Source organism: Lepidothrix coronata, unplaced genomic scaffold (assembly GCF_001604755.1).
Source record: "Lepidothrix coronata isolate B3197 unplaced genomic scaffold, Lepidothrix_coronata-1.0 Scaffold39, whole genome shotgun sequence".
Classification (NCBI taxonomy): domain Eukaryota; kingdom Metazoa; phylum Chordata; class Aves; order Passeriformes; family Pipridae; genus Lepidothrix; species Lepidothrix coronata.
The window spans coordinates 997,755-1,016,997 of record NW_016690219.1 but is presented as its reverse complement, the minus strand read 5'-3'; the positions used below and the strand labels follow the sequence as shown (position 1 = coordinate 1,016,997).

The 19,243-nt window shown below is 37.6% G+C and overlaps 1 protein-coding gene across 2 annotated transcripts in view; it reads right to left on the bottom strand.

Annotated features, from left to right (window-relative positions):
• Nucleotides 1–19,243, bottom strand: part of TDRD15 (tudor domain containing 15) — a 166,069-nt gene that overhangs the window by 69,864 nt on the left and 76,962 nt on the right. The window contains exons 4-6 of one of the 2 annotated variants that reach the window (XR_001874461.1): nt 12,659–12,820; nt 12,190–12,325; nt 11,041–11,117 (exon numbers count right to left, since the gene is read on the bottom strand). The gene's annotated coding sequence lies outside the window, so the exon portion shown is untranslated. The remainder of the gene's footprint in view (nt 1–11,040; nt 11,118–12,189; nt 12,326–12,658; nt 12,821–19,243) is intronic. The other variant, XR_001874462.1, reaches the window with a different exon arrangement.

The following is a 19,243-nucleotide window of genomic DNA, read 5'->3' as shown; positions in this document are numbered from 1 at the left end:
TGAGGCAAGCAGGATGCCTAAAGGACTCTTACTATGATCTTGGAAGAAATTAATTAAACCCATGTGCAGAGTCTGAATTTAGGAGAGTAGAGGCTCCTTCTTACACCATTTATACACTAACATACATCTTTCCTGCAGCAGCATTACCTTTATCACCATTCCTGCCTTTTGTACCTCTTTATACATTAGCATTTTAGTGGATGCCTTGAGATGCTTGTGTTTTCTTGATACTTATGAATTTCACTTTGAAGTTCTTGTTCAGTTTTCCCTCACAACCATCTTAACAGCCAGGTATGTCATCTGGAGCGCCATCTTACTCAGGTTATCATTGTAGCACTAGCATTACTTCTGGAAAAAAATTGGCTGTGGACAAATTTTAAGGCCAGATTCTAAGATAGCATGAATTATCTCAACAGTTGGGATCCATATGTATATTTATATATGTATATACATATTTATATATGTATATACATATAGTTATCTAGTGATCTGCCATCTTGAGGTTTTCTATAGTGATAAAAACATAGCAGCTCACTTCCCTACAGTAATTTCCAAATCATTTTATAAGCTGTATGAAGTATATGCAGCAATTACTTTTCGCACCACTCTCAGCAGCTGCTTTATGAGCTCAGCAACGCTACACAATAGCTGAAGGTAGAAAATAATAAAAACTGAGGCCCGAGTTTACCAGGGGGCTAAAAGGGCCGCATCTCCTCCATTAACGTTGCCCCCTGAAGCATATAATCAACAGCTGGATCCATTTCTGAAATTGTCACATCTCTTTGAAAATAAAGAGAATAATTTAAGTAAACTGAGCAGTACCACAGAAACATAGAATAATTCAGACTGGGAGTGACCTCTGGAGGTCATCTTTGCTGTGAGCAAAGCCACATCAGATCTGGTTGCAGGACTTTGTCCAGTTGAGTTTTTAATATCTCTAAAGAGCATCAACAACCTCTTTTCCAGGCTTTGGCAGCCCCCATGGTAGGAAAAAAACATTCCTCATATCTATTCTGAATATCCTGAGTTCCAGCTTTTGAACTTTGCACTTCACCTTCTCTCTATGCATCTCTGAGGATGCTCCAGAGCCTCCTCTGAACACACACATCTCCCTTAGACACTCCTCATGCTCCAGCCAGACCAACAGTGTCCTACACTGGACTTCCTCCAGTTTGTCCCTGTCATTCTTTTATTGGTATTTTTTAAAGAGCACCACCTGTGGGTGCTGTCCGAGCTGCCATCTCACACATGTCAAATCTAGGGAGAGAATTGTTTCTCTCACCGCAAGACATCACTGCTGAGGTGAAACCCTGGTTCTCCAGGTGCCACTGGCAAAATATGCTGCATGCTTTCTCCAACAATTCAGGTTACTATAGTTTCTGCTTCAAGTTTTCAGTGTCTCTTTTCCTGCCAAATTTCCTGCCACTTTCTACCCCCCCCCAGCATGTCTTTACAACTTTCAGTTATGTGATTTTTGAGACCAGCTGGAACATAAATGCTCAGAGCTGAAGAACAAATAAAATGGTTGCTTTCAGAAAGTTAACAAATTAAATTCTCCTCTGTGCCAGCTATCTATTGAAGTCAGGGTCATTACATCTACTTAAACCAGCTGAGAATTTCATCAAGTATTTGACCACAGCTTCTGATCACACCAGGTGTGGGACCAGCTTTCCCTGAGAAATCTGTAGTATTGCAATTATGCTGAGTTCTCAATTTAGACACACGTTTACTTCTTAACAGTATTGACCATATTGTATTTTCTAAACAATAAAAACCTCTCTCGTCTACTAAAAACTGGCTTCTTAAATTTGCCTCTATAGTACGTTTTGCCAAACCAGCAAAGAAGGTCACAGAATAAACCTGTATTTGTAACTACTATATTTGAAAGGCTTCAGTATCAATAAAGGAAAAAAAATACTATCATCACACAGACTTGATAAGATTTGTTATGAACAGAATCTGTCCCCAAGAAATTCTGAAAATAGCTTTACTGGATATTCCAAACCACCATCTACTTAATACTTAGCTAGGTTACCTTCAGGATCTCTACCCATAATTTTTTGGAAGAAAATTGATTTATTCTAAAGAAACACATACAAATTTTTCCTTTTGAGATGAAGAGTAACACATTGTTTAAAGATTTCACTACAATAAGGCAAAGTAATGATAATCAAAAGGAGAGGGACTAGGGTTCTGAAAGCTTATTTTGCTGTAGGTGTATTTTGCCAAGTGAAAAACATAATGGATGTAATTTTTGTTTCATGAAAGCCAATGGGAAGTTTGTCACAGGCTTGAGTAATGTCAGGAACTGACACTATTTCTCAGTCTGACAACAGTTTTGCCATATAACATGCAGGATTCATGGTGTGAACTGAACGTTCCTACAATTAGCTTCACTTATCCAAAAGAAAGCCTTTTTTTTCCTCTCTTTTTGCTTTTTTCCACTGGATTTTTTGTAGCTTTCCTAAATATACTGGGAAGTCATACATGCAGGAAATGTTTTTGTTCAAAACATATTATCAATATCTTTTTGCATGTGTCTATGTCTGTGTGCACATGTACACACATGTGTGTATACAGAATCTTTTCTCAAACATTAAATAGTATTGTGGATATTAAAAGATTTCTGTTTTCTCAACTCACCATGAACCCTATTTTCTCCTGATAACTACAGCAAACTCTATTGACCTCTGATATTGCATATTGCATATTGCCTGTTAAAACAATCGGAAAAGTAACGCCCTACTTAAGCAGAAGCTGCTCTTGTTCATGTGAGATTTTGTTCCCGAATCCTTTAAACAAATTTTGAGATCAAATGCTGACAAGCCAAATACTATATTTCTTATCATCAGATTAAACTAGGAAAAATGATCACACACACCCAGTCCTTTTTCTTTTAAAAATGCTTCTATTTTCTCTCAGCACCTTTATTCTCTTTTCTCTCAACACCTTTAATCCCTATTCCTTTCAGAAATAGCCTTCTTTACTGCACCCATGCAAATCAAGATTGTAGACTTCAAACACAGATCTGCTTTCTTGTATTATTCTCAGTTTACAGCATGTTTGTATTACTGGCTTCATCTACCTACTGATTAATTTTTTGACCAAGTACCTCTCTAGTTTATGGTTTCATATTGTTTTTTTAAATCAAATGCTGACCAGTGACACTGACGCTTTTTGAATAGCACTGTCTATCATGTACAAAAATTGAATCACAATAAGGGATGCTGAAGGAGGGATAATCCACTTTTTTACTGACATCTGGCTTATAGCTATGGTTCACATTTGATGTAGAGACATAGTTCACAGTGAAAAACTGAGTGAGTGGTAAGTGACAAACAGTGGAAAGACTCCCTTCGAAATCCAAGGATTGGTAGGCATTTTTATGTCCAGGTTCTCAAAGATGCTTCCACATGCTACTGATATTCTGGACAGCATTGATTATAGATTGGAGCACCAGAAATGACAACATAGAAAATAAGGGTAATATGTCATAAAACATAACTAATGATGGATGGTCTCCTGCCACATGGCAGACATTTAACAGAGGGTCTACATAGTGAGGCTCAGCACATTCCCAGCTTAAAGTCAGGTGCCCAGAGACAGGTAAAGTGCTAGTGTTAGCTGAAACCTCCAGATATCTCTATGAACACCAAGGACGAGAGTTAGTCCTTCCAGATGTGGTTCAGAGCTGGGAGAGTTATCTCACACAGGGATATCAGAGCCAACGCACAGGGTCTGCCAGCAAGGAAAGATGAGCAGCAATGGGCAGAAACTGATGCACTGGAAGGTCCACCTGAACATGAGGAAGAACCTCTTTACTCTGCAGGTGACTGAGCACTGGAACAGACTGCCCAGGGAAGCTTGGAGTCTCTCTCACTGGAGATATTCAAAAATTGTCTGGACACAAGCCTATGCCATGTGATCTAGGATGAGCCTTCTTGAGCAGGGAGGTTGGATCAGACGACCCACTGTGTTCCCTTCCACCCGTTCTGTTATTCTGTGATTCTGTGAAGGTATCTCAGAACTGCACTTGGCATTCCTGTGAGACAGATGCAGAACCTGAGCACATTTCTGAGAACAGACCTCTACCTCTTCCTCTGGCTAGTCAGCCATTGAAGGATTTGGCCATCAATTACAGCAGCTAAGGATTAGACTATCCCCAGCCTGTGGGAGAGGAGGCACACAGCTCCTGTGTTCCAAGAATATCCAGATATCTGGCAAGCAGTCTGCCTGTAAGAGCTAAGTCATATACACCAAACCAAAAGGAAAGAAGCCAAGACTTACACCACAGTGTCTAAGACTTACAAGTCAGTGGGAGGAAAATCCTATGATCTGCCTTCTCCACAGACTATCCAGTTGTCTGTCATTGTGAAAAATGAATTAATTCAGTGTATTCTTCCTGTCATGCCCTTACATCGTTGCAGAAGTTTTAGTAAAACTCAATACAAATCAGCTAAATTCATGCAAAAAACTGAGCTCTAGTTTGACCCTACATTTATAAATGGTGGTTTTCTGAATTAACCAGGAGAGACATCTCCTAAGCGGTAAACATAGTAAACATGTGATCCTGCTGTGCATTCCCAGTGTTAGAACTCTGAGTGTCTGAGGGAAGGTTTTCCCAAAAAATCTGGGACAAATCTGATGACAAGCAGCCTTGGAGAGGTTTTCTTGAATTCTACAGAATTTAGACTTCATCATTTTGCTTGAGTGACATATTTGGTTTTTAAGTGTTGTGCTGATTTCCTAACTGTATCATAGACAGGAATCATTTTGGTCCACTATTGCTGCCAGGGGGACACAGCAGTATCACTGTTGGTCTACAAAAGTGAAATTTCTGAGGCAAAATTCTGAAATGCTTCAGAAACAGTTCAATTTCCCCCAGCAGAGATGTGCTCCAAACCAAATCCAACATTCAGTGAAACTCAATTTCCTTTTCTCCTCCATGCAGAACACACAGTAGCATCAAAGGGACTCATTCCTGCTCATGAAAGGATAAAAACCCCAATCTGTATATCAGGGAACCAGATGGAGAAAAAACAGCCTTTATTAAAGTGTAACACCTGTGGCTCACTTTCCCAGCTGCAGAGAGTGAGCATATGCTGAGGACATTTGACCAGACATGTACAGAGCTAAAAGCTGTATAGTATTGTATGAGAAGTTTCTGTCTCAGCACAATATGTTCAAGTAAAGAGATGATATCCCAAAATACATTTCATGTATTAAATGGAGTTATGTAGGTAGGCTCATGAGGTAAGTTTTATTTCACCTATGGAGAAATGTGTTATGCTCTTTATGCTAAATTTTGAATAGAAGGAATTTGATGTGGGATGAAAGACTTGAATAGTCCTAAGAGTAGCAGGAAGGATTACTGGGTAATTTGTTTCACCATCTCTTTTACAATCCTATTTCTTAAACATCCCCCACCTGCGCTCCTACCATGCCATGAAAAGTTGGCTGACATTTTCCACAGTGCTTTACAAATGTGGCAAAATAAGAAAAGAACAGAACAGATCTGCAATTATAACCTACTATATTTCAAGACACTTTAACACAGGTAACTACACACTATAACTTACTAAATAAATCCCCTTTCTGATCCTCTAAGGATTACTGAAAAACCAAATAAACCATCCAGCTATTATACATTCATTTGCCTAGAAAGTATTTTGGATGCCCTCCCATTAATATGTCATTTGAAAGAATATTTAGTTGAGTGGGAGATGAAGCGTCATCACACAGGTCATGCCTAAATCAACAGAACAGCTTGTCTCTCTCACAGCCAATCTACACATAATTGATTTTCAGCATACATATTCAGCAACGAAAACTGTTTCTTTGAGAGATTCCATTGCCACATTTCACAGCTCTCTATGCACAACTTTGGGCAAGGTCCATCTTCCACTGATACAGCATCAGTGAAAAATTATATGTTGCAGTATTCCCAGATGATATTCTACCTATTGCAGCTGGCAAAAAGTCATAAAACACTGTTAGAAAAATGATAACTAAATTTATTAAAACCTGCTTTCAAGCTCCTCTTTTCAAATGACTTACACTGACTGTCACCCACACAGCAGCATATTCAGTGTTAGTGAGAAGTGTTAAGCAGACTTGGTTTGTTCTTCTTCCTCTGCACATTCTTGGTTTTGGGAACAAAGAAATTCCCACATAAGTTGAACAGATGAGCAGACATTTAACATTATCACCAGTCTGAGGTAATTTCCATAACAGCAAACTGCCATATGACACCAGCCTAGGACACAGTACTGGAACCGAGTCACACATCCTCAGTATGTAATTTGGATTCCAGTCTCAGTATAAATCTTAGCACGAAGCTACTTCATTGCTAACAAGGCATCACACCACTTTGGTACAAACACCCACAAAACTGCAAAGTATCTGAAACAGAACGAGCAGAAATTTGTGGGGTTTGGATTTTCCAATCTCACCCACAGATAATGATGCACATACATATACAGAACCTTGAAAACAGTGCTGTTGTGAAATATTTCCTCCTAGAGAGGAAGGTTGCATGTCAATGGTACTCCACCACTCTTTGCAAGAGGGGGCTCCTGGATAATGCGAGCTCTGAGGACGAATCACCAGGGAATTTTTCCCTCACCATTCTGCTAAAACCACACTTGAATCTGCTCCAACCGTTATTGATTCAGCAGAAATTCTTCCTGTTCTTTCAGCAACAATGCAGATACGTGAGAAGCGCTTTTCCTTCAAATACCAAATGTTCTTGAACAGTCTTGCGGTTCAATTTGTATTCATATTATATTAATTTTAGCCTAAGAAGTACATGAATGAGTCTGGGGGGGGTTACATAGGAGGCAGGGAGAAATGTCAGAATTCTTGAGCCATGGGAGATGAAAATCACAGAAATGTAATCTTAGCTGCAAATTACCAAGACAAAAAGAAACTAAAAATGTTCATTTGAACTTATCCTGTTATCCAACATTATGATAAAGCAGTGACAGTCAGTACAGATTATTTTTATTTGAATCCTTGGGAGATAATTATTATTTTACCTGAATAATCCATGAGTTATTTAAAAGGAGCACTGGCAGAAGGAAGCAAGCTTTAAGCTGTAAAATGTATTGCTAACAATGAATATATAATTTGTGCTTCAAGCCCACATACAGTAAAAATACACCTAAGACTCCAGAAACACCAAAAAAAATTTAGTTTGTGGCAAATAATGAATTGCCAAGTCAAAGACTATAGAAAATATTAGGGATATACTTTTTCTATAAATGATGCTCAAGAGGGAAGAGGAAATGGGAGAAAAAAAGAACGGCTATAAAATGTAAGATGGGTCTTCTCATGGGCACTGTTAATGGAACAGCAAGAGAGACACTGAAATATATTGTTCACTTTAATATCTATTCCTCTTGCCCTCTCTTCCTTTATTCTTCTAGACACATTCATCAATGAGAAACAGGTTCACATTACAATCATTTACCTATCCACCAACCTAAATACATTAAATAAAAATAAAACAATATTCTGGAACAGGATGAAGTAACTGCACTCAAGCTTTAATTCATCTTTTGAATAGCATCGGGTTGAGAAAAAAAAATGTAAAAAATCCATTTAAAAAGTCCTCTTTCTCTCCAGAAACACATAGCTGTGAAGCACTCGCTAAAACATATATCTTAAGGAAACAGTTCTCTAGGGACCATCTCTAAACACATTTAATCTCAGAGACTAAAGACACCCTCTTGCTGTTTCCTGGTAATATACATTTAAGAAGCTGGAAGATCCCAGCTTCACAGCCCTTCCCGTGTGGAAAGATTGCCAGGCAGACAGTGGGGGAAGGTGTCCTGGATTTCACCACAGGGCTTTAGAGAGGCTGACTCACATCACATGGAGCACAAGCACATTGTGACATCTGGGCTAGTATGTCCAGACCTGAGTCCTGGGTTACATGTCCTGGACATTAACTGAACATCTGAAAAACCCGGGGATTTGCCAGCCTGCTCGGTTCTCTAACACAATTTCTAATGTAATTTTATTTTATTTTTAAATAAAAGCTAAAGATTGAAAACAATAAGACTCTTTAACAAAAATACAACTCCAGAATTGAAAATCTCAGGCTATAAAAGTCATAGGATTGATTTAAATTGTATTTGTCTTTCTCCCTTGTTCTCTCTGTCTGTCTTTCTTTCCATTTCACTCTACCCTCCCAAATACATGCAAATAATCTAGTTCTCTAGCCTGAGGGTTTGTTTTTCTCAAAATGTTGTTCACTAGATTATTTGCATTTTCCTTTAGAAAATAAATATCAGACTGACTAGCAATAGCACCTTAATATTAAAACAATTTAATATATTTCATAATCATAAGGAAAGACTAAGAGCTGACAACTTCACAGGGAAGGCTTTAAAAACCACATTTTGTCTTTCTGTCTTTTCAGAATATTGATGCATCTCCCTCTGTCTGACTCCAGTCCCTTTTACCCTGCTCAGAAGTCTCTCTAAGCTGCTGGCTGACCCAGCCATGTCAGGAGCACACTCTGTACTGCACACTTTGTTGTTGCTTTCTCTTCTCTGCATCAAGGAAATAGTTGTTCTTCTTTGATCCTTCTCTCAGATGCATGACTTTTAGTTCCATCTGTCCTGTCTGTCGTTTCTAAAATAACATTTTTTTCCCAGTTCCTGCCAAATAACCTTATTTTGATATTTCCCTCTTTATGCTGAATGCCCAGGCATACATCTTTCATAACTGCAGGGTGTGTTTGGTTCTCTGGGTTGTAATTGAAGGCCTGGCTTGAGACTGAAGGCTGAAAACTTCTGTTGTTGAGGGTAATTTATCTGCGTGAGTCCCATTAATGTGAATGGAAGGTAGGTGGCTAAATCCCAACACAGCTCACGAAAAATATATAACTGACTCTCTATTCCTCAAAAATAATACACTGAATGTATTATTAATTGTATAGTGCAATTTACAGGGACTGAAATACAGGGTTGTTTAATTTCGGAGGTTGTTTTATGTGGATTTAAAATCAAGAGGACATTTGCTGAAGATTAGATATAAACAAGAATTCAAGTCAACTGCAATACATCAAAAAATAAATGTGTTTAGATAGTTTTAAATTTCCTTTATACTTAGAAGGAAAAACTTCAATATTTGTACTGTTCAGGCTGTTTGTCTGAATATTGACAAATTCTTGCTATGGGAAGAAACAGAATGCTGAAGATTACCAAGGACAAAAACCATCCAAGAACTCTTCTTTTTCTTTTTTTAATTTACAGTGGCCAATGAGAATATCCTTCACAGAATAAAAGCTATGCCTTGCACTTTTCAGGTAGTCATTTTTTTATTGTCATTAATTATTGACTTGTCTATTTGCCATTTATGCATTGCCTTACCTTTCCCCCTTGCCTTTATTTGTATCTTTTTATTTTGTCTCCTCAATTTTTCATTAACTTACATGAAGCTTTTCTTCTCTATTTTGCATTCCAAGAACCACATTCCCATTCTAGGTCATTAAGCTGTATCATCCTGTCTTAATCCAACTGCCACATGAAGACACAACACCAGAAGGAGTGTAGTGACAACTAGGGAATCAACAGGTTGTAAAATGACCTTTAAGTCCCACCATGTAGCACAATAAGGCCAAAACCACTTAAATTGGAAAGCAGAAGACACAGAAAAGAGCAGAGTTAATAAGTAATTCATGAGTACCAATATATATCCTGAGGTTGTTTCACTATGCAAGTGGCAAGCTTTCAAGTGCCATGACTAGCTACAGAATATATTTCTGTGTATCCAAATACTTAATAATTACCTCCTATTAAATAATGATAAGGAATATGCTACATGGTCTCTGGCTGAAACAAATAGCTTTTGCCATTCTTGTGTGGCATATGGCTCCTGATGATTGTACTATCACCTGAACTCTTCGTAACATATTTTCTTTTTTAATTTTTTGGTGATGCTAAGCAAAACCACTGAGTTACTCTTCACAAGCAATGACCGACATTCCATCTGCAATGCAAATATACGATGATATCTACGGAAAAAGGGCTTTTTCACAGCTTCCTGAGCAAGTTAAGAAGCAACTGAACAACTGGAGACACACACTAACAGAAGGCATGGGCAGCAGCCAGGACAGCATCTCCAGGCACTCCATATGTGGACTCTCTGTTGCCTACAGCAAATAAACTTTTGAAGCCAGCAGTGGTAGGAAATCTGACAGAACGAATTAAAAAGTGGCAGCAGGGAGCCAAATACTGCTGTAGTGGAGGTAACAGGGAACTCCCTGAACTCTGGGTAGGACAGGCAGTGAGAGGGTTGCCAGTGACAGAGAAAAGCAGCAGAGGGCAGGGATAGGTACACAAAAGGTCCTTTCAAGGTCAGGAAAGGTAGAAGTAGAGGACAACTGTAATTACTACAAATGCAATTTCCAGGAAACCGTGGAGGAACAGTTTCCCTTGAGGGATGACAGAAATACAAATTCCTGCATGCAAGTATGTGTAGAACAATGGACAGCCATGAACATGTGGGGATGATTTACTGGAAACATTCATGAGCTGTCAAAGAACTGCCAGATTTCTCTTTTCAGAAGAGAAATCTCTAGAGAGTGAATGACAAGGGGAAATGAGGCTCCAAATGGACAAAATGCAAGCAAACTAAATTTGCCTAGAAATTCCTGAAACCCTATAGTTAGGCAATGTTACTCATTTTCCAATTAAAAAAAAAATATTCTGAGCATGCTCCAGATTTGTATTAAAAACTGATAGAAGAGGTGCCAACACATGACAGTCAGAACCCCTTATCAAAACTTCCAGCAGCATACAACCAGCAAAACACCTTGTTGTGCACCAGAAATGGCTTCCTAGTGTAGTTTTTCTGCACGCCATTCTTAACACCACTGTTTATTTTCTCATGTTTTATTATTTACCCTGTGAAGTGCAAATTTCTTCTTCTGTTCTGAAAGTCTTGTCACACATATACAGACACTGTAAGATAAAGTGATAGCTTTCTACACAGTTCTATTATAAGAACTTGAACATCAGCCCAAATTACCTGTCATCAGCTGTTCAAGTCTTCTTTCCATTACTGACAAAACAAATGAACAGCTGCTTGCTCCACAAACCTGTGCACTGAAAAAAAGATATGCTAATAAAAAAAGCTGTAAACAGAAATCAAAATATATATATAAAAGTTCCAAACATAATACCAAGTGGGTTAAGTCTACCTGCATTCCCAGCTACCTAAACAGAAGAGCCTCCTCTAAGATGCTATTTTATAAAATGGTCTCATTTATAAAAGTATTTCAGCAGCAGCTGCTCTATAAAGATGTAAAGAAACAACTTAATTCTTTGTGGATATAAGCCTATGGTAATTTTTTTTTCTAAGTACTGGAAAAAAGGTAAAAGTACACAGATGTCATGAAAATCATTTAATCATTAAATGATAAGACATGAGTCCCTATTTATTTAGGACTGGTTAAAAATTTTTCCAAGTTCATTAAGCTGTGAAAAAATGTCATTGTATTGTTTCATTATTTTTCTATGCATATGTCATGAAGGAAAACAGAAATGTGCTTTTCATTTTTTTTCCAGCCAAATAAAAAGCTTAAGACGAAAAGGACAGAGAGAAAAAAATGGCAGGTAAATAAAAATATATAAAATTAAATATTATGTATTTTTTCCAAAAACATAGAAAAATTAAATTTGAAATAAATCAAAACAAAAATTTTAGATGCAAAATCAAATTTAAAACAAATGGATGATAGTAGGAGTAAAAATTCTAATTATTTTTCATTTTCCCTCCTTATCATTTCCCCATTTTTCATTTTCCTTTTTGCCTTAGTTAATAATTTCTCCCAGGCCTCTTTGGAAGTTGAAGCAACACTGATAAATGTACAATGCTACTTTTCTACCCTATGAAAACAGGTTTTGAAATTCATACATTTCAAAGCCAGAATGAATAATTGTGAGTATTCAGTCTGTTGCTTCATGCATCCTGGGCCACAAAATCTCACCAGGAATGTAACCAAGCTCATCTCTGTGCTTTGCATGGCAGCACATTGCTTAGGTATGCATTCAAGGCAGCGAGAAGCCTCTATATCCCAAGATAAGCTTTTACAGTCACTAGCTGTGACAGTCACACAGCTTCCTCCATACAGCTTCTTCCATTGTAAATAACGTGCGCTTTAATTTCTACACTTACTTTGTGCTAGTTTAAGCTTTCAACTGTTGGATTTTATCCTGTGTGTTTTGGGTTTTTTTCTGGAAGATTAAAGAGCCTTCTATGATCAAAAACTTCTTCTTCAGATGTAATCATAGGTTGCAACCTCTTAACCTTTCTGGACAAACAAAATTGATAGCACTTCTTTAGTTTCTCACTACAAAGTATCTTTTCCAAACCCTGAAATGCTTCAATAGATCTTTTCCAAACTCTTTCCAGACTGTCAATATTTTTTTTTTTAACTGCATTGGGTTGCCATCATCTAATTTCAGTTTCACTATCTTTCCCCATATCTGATGGATGGAAATTCAGCCCCCTGCAGTGATGTTTCACTTCACCCCACAAAAGGCACTTCACCTGCGTCAGCTGAAGCACAGGGGAAGGTGCATATTTTATCTGTTGACTTTAAAAGGAATCTAGTTTCAACACAGGAATATTAATTCTTGGATACCTTTAGTGAGGCAGATGAATCCCCCTCAGTGTGGTCACCAGGGGACAATCCAGCTGTCTAGACACAGGAGTTCTGTGTGGTTTCAGATACCTCAGGCATCACACCTGGCTGCACCCGTGGATGCCGTGTCACATCTGCCAGCTGCACGCAACGTCTCTGAAACTGTAAAACATATAGATATGTTTCATCAGGATGATTTCTTTATGAAAATATTTCACGATCTCATCAAAACAAAGGAACATTAGAAAAAAATATTTTCCGTAACATTGCACTGACTGACGTCAATTGTAATTTCAATTTCCATTCAATTCATCCAAGAAATTCTTCCTAGGTAAGGCTTGGGCTAACTAGCAAATTGTTTTCAAGGCCAGTTAATTCACTATTTGTTAATGTTGGACCATGACTATTTTTCCAAGCATCTGGAAGTCCTTCAGAATATAGATTTGCTAAAAAATTAATTCAGGCAGCTCCACAGAAAAGTGATTTTCTTGACAGTGAATTATCTAATTCTGTAGATTTGAAAATATTTAGTGTTGCTGCTTAGAACTCTTTCTCAGAAGTGAGAGAAAATAAAATATTTCATTCTTCTTTTGGAAAACAGATGTATATATTTAATTCTGCATTTTCTCTACTAGAGTTAACAATTTTATCATCCATAGTTCTACAAACTGTAAGCATTTTGTTCCTGTTTAAAGAACTTCTTGTTATCTTTGCCCTATTACCCATAGATTTTCAACTGACTGCTTTAGTTTTCTTTATCAGTTCTCTCCATTATCTAATACTGAATTTATTCATTGCTATCAGGCCCCATACTTTTCCCATTATTTTTTCATCGTGGACTTCACCTCCCTTTTAGCCAGGATTGGTTTTTAACTGAAGAAAATACTTTTTGTCAGTGCAAAACTCCATTTCTTTAGGTATCTAACACAACTTCAAAAACTTCCCTCACCTATCAGCTGTACTTTTTTCTTAGGTTTTTTTCTGCTCAGTTTTGGTGCTAGTAGTTTTCCTTTTGGAGTGTTCATTTCATAATTAAGGAATAAGTAATCTGGAACTAAGGTGTGTGTATAAAGTCTGAATCCTTCCAGACTCCATCTGACACAAATTCTGAGAGATTGTTAAATTAGGGACAGATTTTAAAAATACTGGGAATGTCTGTTGTTACAGGCTGAGCCACAGAATCTCATACAGAAACAAAGCAGGAGACTGTAACTCATTAAAAACAGAAGCCATGAGGTCAAAGCCTTAAAGCAAGCTGAAATCAAGCAGAGAAGTATGCAAACATACTCACATTGCATCATATAGCTGCTATTACATCATTGAATTAGTCTCAAGAGGATGACAAATGATGACGAAACCATAAAGGTATAATCACATTACTATGCTTCAAACTACATCAGATATTAACCCTCCATCCTTGCCTGAATTTACTCTCTGTGAATAACCCTGTAATTCTACAATATCCAGAGGTGTTTGAGGAGCCATCAAATTGGGCAGGTGAAAACTAAAACAAAAATAATGATTTCATGTTCACATTTTTAAAATTCAATTATTTTTTTCTTTGACTTGTTTCTCTACTAAAGTATTTTGTCCAGGAGTATAGTTGGAAAAGGCTAAGGAAAAGAACAATGATGTTCCCTTTTTTTTTTTTTCCTTTTCAAAATTTGAGCAAGCCTCAGTTTAGACTATGGACTTACCCTCAAAGGGACTAGAATTTATGCTTGTTCTGTTGAAACAGTGGTAGTGCTGATTAAGTCTTGTTAAGTACATCATATAGAACAATCTTGGGAACTTTAGAACCCATGACAAAAGAAGTGGCCATGTATCCAAAGCTCATCAATAAAAGATTCATGTCCTAGTTTTCAATTTTCCTTAAGGAACTTAAAAAAATTAAAAAGTCTATTGACCATGTTATTTAATGGTGTTAGATAGCAAGAAGTAGTTGTTATTTCTTCTTGCTATTGAATTTAAAAGTGATTAATAAGTATAAACATTAATGTTTTTATTCATAAATAGTTAGTAATATTTATTGCTCCTGTTGTCTGATTATATGCATTTCTGTTTCTGGTGGCATTACTGGCAGCTTCCCCTAGGATAACAGTCTCACTATGCTAATGAAGTGGCAGAACAGAAGACAGTTCCCAGCTATTAAGAAGAGCTCAGCACCACTGCCCTTTGGGCCAGAGACAAGTAAAGGGACTACAGTAAAGGTAACGAAGCCCTGGAAACAAAACCTATTGAAAGTATGGCCATAAATGTCACAGACCAGGGATCTTTTTAAAAACAGTGTCACAACTGTAGACAGTGAACCCTACAGTTGACTTGGTTTGAAAATGTGGTGCCTATATTGATAATCAATATGTTCCATTGTGACTAAGCAGACATATAAATGGATGCTTTCAGCTTAGATGGGATTAAAGGAGGCTGTGGTAGTCAGTGGGCTGTGTGGTAAATGCTGCTTCTTTTCTAATTGAGCCACTTGCTTTTGAAAGAGTCAAAGATGTCCCTGGCGGACATAAGATGGGGTGTGCTAGAAGGATAAGGTTAAAAGAAAGGAGGCTAGAGGAGTTCAAGGCACTGTTTATTACTTTGAACATTTCTGAAAAAAGGGAGGGTTAGCTTTTCAGTGAGGAGAATGCAGCAGTTTCACTCTTGACTGTACTGATTTGTAAGGGTGTCTCTCCTCTTAATCTCATTCTTTTTTCTTTAATCTGTATGTTTTATAAACCTTATCTTTTCTCTAACCTTACCTTTTGAGTTAATCCCTAGTGTCCTACGCCACTGTGCCTATCTAGGTCTATTCAGTTTTAAAAAAGACACTCAGTGTTTCCAGTAGCACCACAGGGATCAGGAATGAGCAACATCCATCCTAAGGTCTTTCCCTTGCCTCTTCAAAAAGCCTGTGTTCTGTATCCACAAGCAAAAGGGTCATCACTGACATATGTTAAGTCTCTTGTGTTTCCTAAAAATTGAGATGAGAGAGATAGAGACACAGATAGAGAGAGGAACAAAAAGAGAAAGAAAGAGAAAGAGAAAAAGAAAGAGAAACAGAAACAGAAGGAAGGAAGGGAGGAAAGAAGGAAAAAGGAAGAAGGAAGGAAGGAAGGAAGGAAGGAAGGAAGAAAGAAAGGAAGGAAAAATAAAATTTCTCACAAGTGAAAAGAGAAATTCAATTCAAATACAGGAGCAAATTAACAGCAATATTGGAAAAACTGGATACAAGCAAAACATTAGAGGTTAAGGCTTCCTGGGCTCATGATATGAGAGGCACTGCTCTTATTTTTTTAGCTATCGGTTAAACAACCAGGGCCTACAGCTACATTCTCATTGAAAATAAATGTGGGAAGTAGGCAAAAGTTTCAGGAAATGTCACAATAATCTTAGAGAAGAATGACAGACAAAGAAGTTCTGTGCAAACCAGAATCAAACAGGCTTTTAGCTCAAAACTGCAACTGTGCTAGTAAATAAGAGAACAGGCAAATCATGTTAATAAAGTAGGGATCTTTCATAAACAAACTGATGAGGGGAAGGTTCTCCCCTCCTCATGTCTTTTTCTTAAGTTTCAATAAGAAAAACTTTGCAGATCCAAATAGCAGATTGAATCCTCAGGGCTGCAGATAGTCTGAAACTTTGTTCAGGGCTACAATCTTCTCAAAAAGTTCTTTCAACTCAAAGAAGTTTTCCCTAAAAAATGCAACTATTAAAGGACAAGATGTTCCTAAGCATAGCCACTTTTGTCTATATTCACACAGAAGCCAGGAGGTTTTGCTTCTGGGCCTGTAACACATGGCTGCAAAGTTGTTTTTTTCTACTTTTATATGAAAGGACTTCTAGTGTCTTTGATATCATTATAAAATAATGACAGCAGAATAAGGTAGATCAAGAATCAGAAACATGAATTTCATAGGAAAAAAGAATCTTGTTTAGCTGATTGAAATCTGTTTAATATCATAGTAGTCTTTTGTTTTGTTGGGGTTTTTTTTCCCCTTAGTTTGCTGTCTTTTCCTGATCTGCTTTTCCTTGTCTTTCCATTTATATATGGCTGTCTTGAAGACGCTCTGGAGAACAAGGACACAAATGGCCTATATCAGAAACACTGTGGCCAGCAGGACCAGGGAAGGGATTCTTCCCCTGTACTCAGCACTGGTGAGGCCACACTTGGAGTGCTGTGTCCAGTTCTGGGCCTCTCAGTTCAGGAAGGATATTGAGGTGCTGGAGCAGGTCCAGAGAAGAGCAACAAGGCTGGTGAAGGGACTTGAGCACAAGGCCTATGAGGAGAGGCTGAGGGAGAAGAGGAGGTTCAGGGGAGATCTCATCACTCTCTACAACTCCCTGAAAGGAGGTTGTAGCCAAGTGGGGGTTGGTCTCTTCTCCCAGGCAACCAGTAGTAGGACAAGAGGGCATGGTCTTAAGCTCTGCCAGGTGAGGTTTAGGTTGGATATTAGGAAGAAATTTTTTATGGACAGAGTGATCAGACATTGGAATGGGCTGCCCAGGGAAGTGGTGGATTCACCGTCCCTGGAGGTTTTTAAGATGAGTCTGGATGTGGCACTTAGTGCCATGGTCTGGTAACCAGAGCAGCGTTGGGTCGAGGGTTGGACTTGATGATCTCGGAGGTCTTTTCCAACCTGGTTGATTCTATGATTCTATGATTCTAAGTGCAGATCATCAGACTGAATACAGTGTAAAAACATTGTTTTCCACAGTCTTTTGAACTATTAAAGTTTATTTTTTTATGGGGAAAAAAGACCCATAATTCCTCCCACTTGCTCTGTTCCACGAGTCTGTGGAACATATTAGTGGCAAAGGGCATAACCTTTCCTTATATTCTGTGAATAGGACTACTGGGCCAAAGTGGGCACAGACATTCACTATACTAATCAATTTTCAGTAATTGTGAAGGCAAAAGGGGCATCTGTAAATATGCTGGCAGAACATAACCTTTCCACAAAGACATCCATCAGTGGAATAGAGCACAGATCCAGAACATGTCAAGGAGATGAGCTGTGGAGCAAATAATACCATCTGTACTGCTCATGATGTTCTTGGACCAAAGTATCAGAAAGTTGTAAATGAATGCCACATTTATGTTCCCAGAATACAGCCATGATTGATAATAAGCTACAGATATCAACTGGATTTTTTAATTCGGTGGAAAAGAAATGATTTTGGATGAGAAACTTTCATGTGCATTATCACATAATTAATAGTAGTCTGTGGAATCACTCAAGCTGTAACCTTCCATTATGCAAAATATCACTAGTGGAAAAGAAAATAAATATTTACAGATGACCTCAGTAAATTACTCCATTTAGAAATTTGTAGTATTCACCATTTGCAGATGAAGATTTTTCAGGAAATAGGTCACGAAAGGCCAATTTTAATCTTTTCAGGTTTATCTGGGACATCTGACAAGTATCTCTCAGATATTGTGGATGTCCCATCCCTGGAAGCATTCAAGGCCAGGCTCTGAGTAACCTGGTTTAATGGAAGGTGTCTCTGCTCATGCCAGAGGGGTTGGAGTGAGATAATGTTGAAGGTCTCTTTCTAGCAAAGCCATTCTATGACAATTCTATGATGATAATTCCAGTTTCTGAGAAATTGCAATTCCACATTTTCAAAAGCAAAGCTACCACAACTTAAAGCATGTCCACTGTACAATTTATTCTGGATTAAGGGTATGAAAGATTGATGGACATGACTGTGAGCACACTCACTATATTAAAAGAGAAAAGCTAACAAAGCCTCCCTGGATCTCCATGCCATGGTCATTCCAGGCATGAGGGTCATTTTGAATTTCTACGGTGATATAATTTGAAACATTACAATAAAATAAGTAATTACTAACTTCAAAAGATGTTAACTTACCTAGAAGCTACTCAATACTTCAGTGTTTTCATTTCAAAATACCTTTTTTTGGCCCCTATAAAGGTATTCAGATAAATTTAATGCAGACCATGTTAACATAGTCATAGTCAAATCCTACTTATATTATTAGGAATTTTTCTGTTGATCTGAAAGAGAAAAAGGTTATCCCTGTAGTCCAGTCAATTACTATTGTGAACAATTAGCAAAATTAATCCTAGTAGTCATTGCTTCAAAATTAAATTAATCAACTCTTTCCAATCATTTCAGAATTGGGACTCTTTCTATTTTTTCCACTATCATAAAATAAAATTCCTTTGCCCTGATTCTACTGGGGATCAACCAACTTGAATGTAAATTAATGTTTTCCATTGAATTTATGTCTCTGTTTTTTTAAAGATTTTTCTTATTATTGAGAAGAGCTGAAAAGGAAAAGAGAAGTCAAAGAAAGTTGTAAGGGGAGAAATACGACAAAGACCAAATAATCAAAATAGGCATTTTGATATTTTTCAAAGAGAAAGTGCACACCTATAAATGTGTTTATCATCACAACACAATACCATATGAGGCATATGTAAGACTCTGTGCTGGTTGGTTTTAGTCTGTTACGATTGTTTATTTTGCTGTTCCTAATGTGCTTCTCCAAATTATCTTCCTTATTCTGTTTCTCCTTACTTTTCTCTCCTTAAATTTCAGCATTTTAGAAATGGTCCGAAAAGC